Source organism: Chiloscyllium punctatum, chromosome 40 (genome assembly GCF_047496795.1).
Source record: "Chiloscyllium punctatum isolate Juve2018m chromosome 40, sChiPun1.3, whole genome shotgun sequence".
Lineage (NCBI taxonomy): Eukaryota > Metazoa > Chordata > Chondrichthyes > Orectolobiformes > Hemiscylliidae > Chiloscyllium > Chiloscyllium punctatum.
The window spans coordinates 24,555,390-24,561,389 of record NC_092778.1 but is presented as its reverse complement, the minus strand read 5'-3'; positions in this window follow the sequence as shown (position 1 = coordinate 24,561,389).

Genomic DNA, 6,000 nt, shown 5'->3' with positions numbered 1-6,000 from the left:
GATGGTTTTTCCATCTATCGTATGGACCGTACAGCATCCTTAGGTAAGACAAAGGATGGATGGTTTGCTTTTTAATCAACAACTTGCGGTGCATGGACATTGCAACCCTAAGCAGCCATTGGTCCCCAAAACCATGAATTCCTCACCATCAAATGCCACCCCTTCTATCCACCACGGGAATTTACCATTGCTATACTAACTGCTGTGTACAAACCGTCACAAGCAAAGGTTGAGGAAGCTCTGGATGTGCTGTACTCCACCACTAACACCCTAGAGACGGAATGCCCCGAAGCCCTATAACTGGCGACTTCAATCAAGCCAATCTGAGGAAGGTGTTGCCCAAGTATCACCAGAACATTACCTGCCCCACCAGGGGCCCAAACATATTAGATCACTGTACACCATCGTGTTCCATCCACCTCCCTCATTTTGGGAACTCCGACCACCATACCATGTTTCTTCTCCCGGCTTATAGGCAAAAGCTGAAGCAGGAGACCCCCTCACAAATACAGGTCCAGTGTTGGTCGGAGGAGGCAGAGGATCAACTCTGGTGTTGTCTGGAATCGGCTGATTGGGCCGTGTTGAAACAGTCCACTGGTACCTTGGACGAGTACACCACCACCATCATAGACTTTATCAGCAAGTGTCTGGAGGACTGCATACCAAGGAAGTCAATCTGGGTGTTCCCCAAAGAACCTGCTAAAAACCAGGCATGACGTCTTCAGATCTAGAGATCCACTCAAAAATAAGGAATCTAAGAATGACCTCGCAGAGCCATTAAGACAGCCAAGGACCAATACCGATCCAAACTAGAGACCCAGACAGATACCCCGCGACTACGGCAAGGACTGAATGACATCACAAGTTCTAAAAAGAGACAGTGCAAGATAGCAGACGATGACACATCCCTCCCAAATCGTCTCAATGCCTTCTATGCTTGCTTTGAGCAAAATTTTGGTGGAGAGGTAACACCTATTCTGACAAGTCGTGATGAACCTATCCCAACAGTCACTGCATCAGAGGTCAGATCAGTTTTCCTTCATGTGAATCCAAGGAAAGCGAAGGGACTAGAAGAAGTACCAGGCCGTGCACACAGAGCATGTACAGATCAATTAGCAGAGATCTTCTCGGACATCTTCAAACTCTCCTTGCAGCAGGCCACTGTCCCTGCCTGTTTCAAGAGGGCCAACATCATCCCTGTGCCTAAGAAGGCTCATGCAGCATGTCTCAATGACTACCGCCCAATGGCCCTAACCTCAGTGGTCATGAAGTGCTTGGAAAGGCTGGTCATGGCATTAATCAACTCCAGCCTCCCCACTACTCTTGGCTCACTCCAATTTACCATATGCCATATCGCTTGCCTTTCATTCCTCCTTAGAACACCTTGACACCAAGAACAGCTACGTAAGAACCCTACTCATTGAATACAGTTCAGCCTTCAACACTATTATTCCTCTCCGCACTGATTGCTTAACTTAGTGATCTCGGACTAAGCCCCACTCTCTGTAATTGGGTCCTCAGTTTCCTGACCCACAGACCACAATCAGTGAAGCTTGGGGACAATATTTCATCCTCACTAACACTCAACACTGGAGCCCTCCAGGGATCCATACTCAGCTCCCCACTGTACTCACTGTATATCCATTACTGCATCGCCAAATACTAGACTAGTGCCATTTACAAGTTCGCTGATGACACCACCATAGTCGGTCAAATCTCAGATGGTGACAAAACAGACCACAGATGGGAGGTGGAAGACCTGGAAAAATTGTGTACCAAGAACAATCTCGCTCTCAATGCTGGCAAAACCAAGAAATCATTATTGACTTTCGGCAGGATGTTACTCATGCCCCCCTACACATTAACAGCACAGAGATGGAACAAGTAGAGAGCGTCAAGCTCCCGGGAGTGGTTATCCACAAGCTTTCTTGGACACTTCATGTGGACACGCTGGTTACAAAGACCCAACAACATCTCTTCTTCCTCAGGCAGCTGAGGAAATTTGGCATGACGGCAAATGCCCTTGCCAATTTTTATAGGTGTGCCATTAAGAGCATTCCATCTGGATGTATCACTACATGTTATGGCAATGGTGCCATTCAAGATCAGAGACGGTTACAGAGAGTGGTGAACTCGGCCGGGACAATAACAAAGGCCAACTTCCCATCCACAGAATCCATCTACCAGGCCCGCTGTCAAGGAAAGGCCGCCAGCATTCTCAACGATCCATCCCACCCTGGCAACCTCTACCATCGGGGAGAAGGTACAGAAGCCTGAACACACGCACCAGCCGGTTTCATAACAGTTTCTACCCTACTGTTGTTAGAATACTGAATGGACTCACAAACTCTTAACATTCACCTGTACCTGTGTTTTTGATTTTTGCCACTGTTTATCTATGCTGCTTAACTTTGAGATCTGCCTGTATTGCTCGCAAGACAAAGCTTTTCACTGTGCCTAGGTACGTGACAATAAATTGAATTGAATTGAATTCAGTTCAATTCTATGAGCAGTGGTGGGCCCAAGGATCGATGATGGGTCCACTGTTATTTGTCACTTATATAAACAATTTGAATGAAAAGATAGGAGGTATGGTTCGTCAATATGCAGGTGATACCAAAATTGGTGATATAGTGGACAGTGAAAAAGATTATCTAAGTGTACAACAAGATCTTGACTGGCTCATGGAGTACAGGAGTTGGGAATGGTTAATGTTGTCTCCTTGTTTAAGAAGGGTAGCAGGGATAATCCAGGTATTTACAGACTAGTGACCCTGATGTCAGTGGTAGGGAAGCTACTAAGGAATAGAATCTATTCGGTTTTGTGTAGGAAAGGTCATGTCTTATCAACTTAATAGAATTCTTTGAGGAAGTGGCAAAGTTGATTGATGAGGGAAGGGCTGTAGATGTCATACAGATGGGCTTAAGGCGTTTGATAAAGTTGCCCATGGTAGGCTGGTGGAGAAAGTGAAGTCTCATGTGGTCCAGGGTGTACTAACTAGATGGATAGAGAATGGCTGGACAACAGCAGACAGAGATTAGTACTGGAAGGGAGTTTCTCAAAATGGAGAACCGTGACCAGTAGCACTCCACAGGGATCCATGCTGGGACTACTGTTGTTTGTAATATACATAAATGATCTGGAGGAAGGTGTAGATGGTCTGATTAGCAAGTTTGCAGATGACACTAAGATTGGTGGAGTAGCAGATAGTGAAGGGAACTGTCAGAGAATATAGCAGACTGTCGACAGATTGGAGAGTTTTAGATTAGATTACTTACAGTGTGGAAACAGGCCCTTCAGCCCAACAAGTCCACACTGACCCGCCAAAGAGCAACCCACCCAGACCCATTTCCCTACACCTAACACTATGGGCAATTTAGCTTGGCCAATTCACCTAACTTGCACATCTTTGGACTGTGGGAGGAAACCGGAGCACCCGGAGGAAACCCACACAGACACGGGGAGAATGTGCAAACACCACACAGAGGTGGAAATTGAACCACTGTGCCACCGTTGGGTGGACAAATGGCAGATGGAGTTCAATCCAGGCAAATGCGAGGTGATGCATTTTTGAAGATTCAATTCAAGACCGAACTATGCAGTAAATGGAAAAGTCCTGGGGATAATTGATGTACAGAGAGATCTGTGTGTTCAGGTCCATTGTACCCTGAAGGTCAATAGAATGGTCAAGAAAGCATACAGTATGCTTTCCTTCATTGGACAGGGTATTGAGTACAAGAGTTGGCAGGTTATGCTACAGTTTTATAAAACTTTGGCTCAGCCACATTTGGAATACTGCGTACAGTCCTGGTCACCACATTGCCAAAAGGATGTGGATGCTTTGGAGAGGGTGCAGAAGAGGTTCACTAGGATGTTGTCTGATATGGAGGGTGCTCGCTATGAATAAAGGTTGAGTAGATTAGGAGTATTTTCATGAGATAGACGAAGATTGAGGAGGGACCTGATTGAGGTCTTCAAAATCATGAGAGGTACAGACAGGGTGGATAGCAAGACACATTTTCCCAGAGTGGGGGACTCAATTACTAGGAGTCATGAGTTCAAAGTGAGAAGGGGAATGTTTAAGGGTGATATACATGGAATGTTCCCTATGTAGAGGGTGGTGGGTGCCTGGAATGCGTTGCCAGCGGAGGTGGTAGAAGCAGGTATGATAGCATCATTTAAGATACATGATACATAAGGGAGCAGATGGATACAGACCCTTAGAAAATAGGCGAAAGATTTAGATTGAGGATCTGGATCGGCACAGGCTTGGAGGGCCAAAGGGCCTGTTCCTGTACTGCAATTTTCTTTGTAAACTAACAGTAATAACCTATTACTGAATTTCCCATTTTTAATTACAACCCCTCTAACATTAATCATATTTCTATGTATCTGTTTTTGTTATGTCATATTCAGGAAGAAATGGGGTTTCTAACTTTTCTGACATCTGTACTTGGATTGAAGGATAGCTAAAGCTTGTAAGTAAACAGAATCAATGGTCTTAAGGCAGAACCAAATCAGATTGGCAGAGTGTATGATTTTCAAGCTGGTGATTGTGGCACTGACATTTTTTCACTTGTATAACTGTTAATTACCACTTGTGAAAATTATTTCTTTAATGGGTTTGGAAGTGTACTTTGCAAAACATGCTCTTAAAATTGCACAATCCTCAAATGAAACAATGACGGTTGCAAAAACACAAGATGTGGCTCAATAGTCTCCTGAGCAATTAAAGAAAAATATATACTTTTAAGTTAAAACAAAAAGCTACATCAAGTATCAACATTTACACCTACACAGAGATTTGTATATATATTGCTTTCCATTACCTTGGGATCTCTCATAGTATTTTACAGTCAATCACATTCCTGTGAATTGTAATCCCTATTCTAAAGTCAGAAAATGGGCAGTCAAAATGCAAATCGCAGCTCCCACAAACAACAATATAATACTGTCCAGATAATCTGTTTGGTGACATTCCTTAAGAGCTTAAACATGAACAGAAGATAACTGCCCTTCTTTTTTACAACATATTACCACAGGATCTTTCATATACACCTGAGAGAGTAGATGGCCCTCAATTTAACATCTTATCTGAACTGTGTTAAAAATCACACAACACCAGGTTATAGTCCAACAGGTTTATTTGGAAGCACACTAGCTTTCGGAGCGACGCTTCTTCATCAGGTGATTATGTGGTCAGATGACACAATCACCTGATGAAGGAGCATCACACCGAAAGCTAGTGTGCTTCCAATTAAACCTGTTGGACTATATCCTGGTGTTGTGTGATTTTTAACTTTGTACACCCAGTCCAACACCGGCATCTCCAAATCATATCTGAACTGTGGCATCCGCGACAGTGCAGCACTCTCTTGTACTGTATTAAAGCAGCCTCTTTTTGATTTCTTGTATTCACATCCTAGAGTCATAGATGACTTCTATCGTTCTCTCACTCTCATAATAAACCAAAAGAAAATTTGGCTGTATTGTATATAGGCATCAACTTGTGGGAAAGATGGAGGAAGGAAAGCACATGGCAGCAACCAGGAATCATAGAGTAGTTATAATGGGGAACTTTAATTGTCTCAATATATAGATGAGTATAGTAATAACAGGTGGATGAAGGTAAAGTGGTTGATGTGGTGTATGTGGACTTCAGTAATGCATTTGATAAGGTTCCACATGGTAGGCTATTGCACAAAATACAGAGTTTTGGGATTGAAGGTGATCAGAAATTGGCTAGCTAAAAGAAGACAGAGGATGGGTGGTTGATGAGAAATGTTCATCCTGGAGCTCAGTTACCAGTGGTGTGCCGCAAGAAACTGTTTTGGGGCCACTATTGTTTGTCACTTTCATAAATGATCTGGATGTGGGCAAAGAAGGATGGGTTAGTAAATTTGCGGATGACACTAAGGTAGGCAGAGTTGTGGATAGTGCCGAAGGATATTGTGAGTTACAGTGGGACATAGATGAGATGCAGAGCTGGGTGGAGAAGTG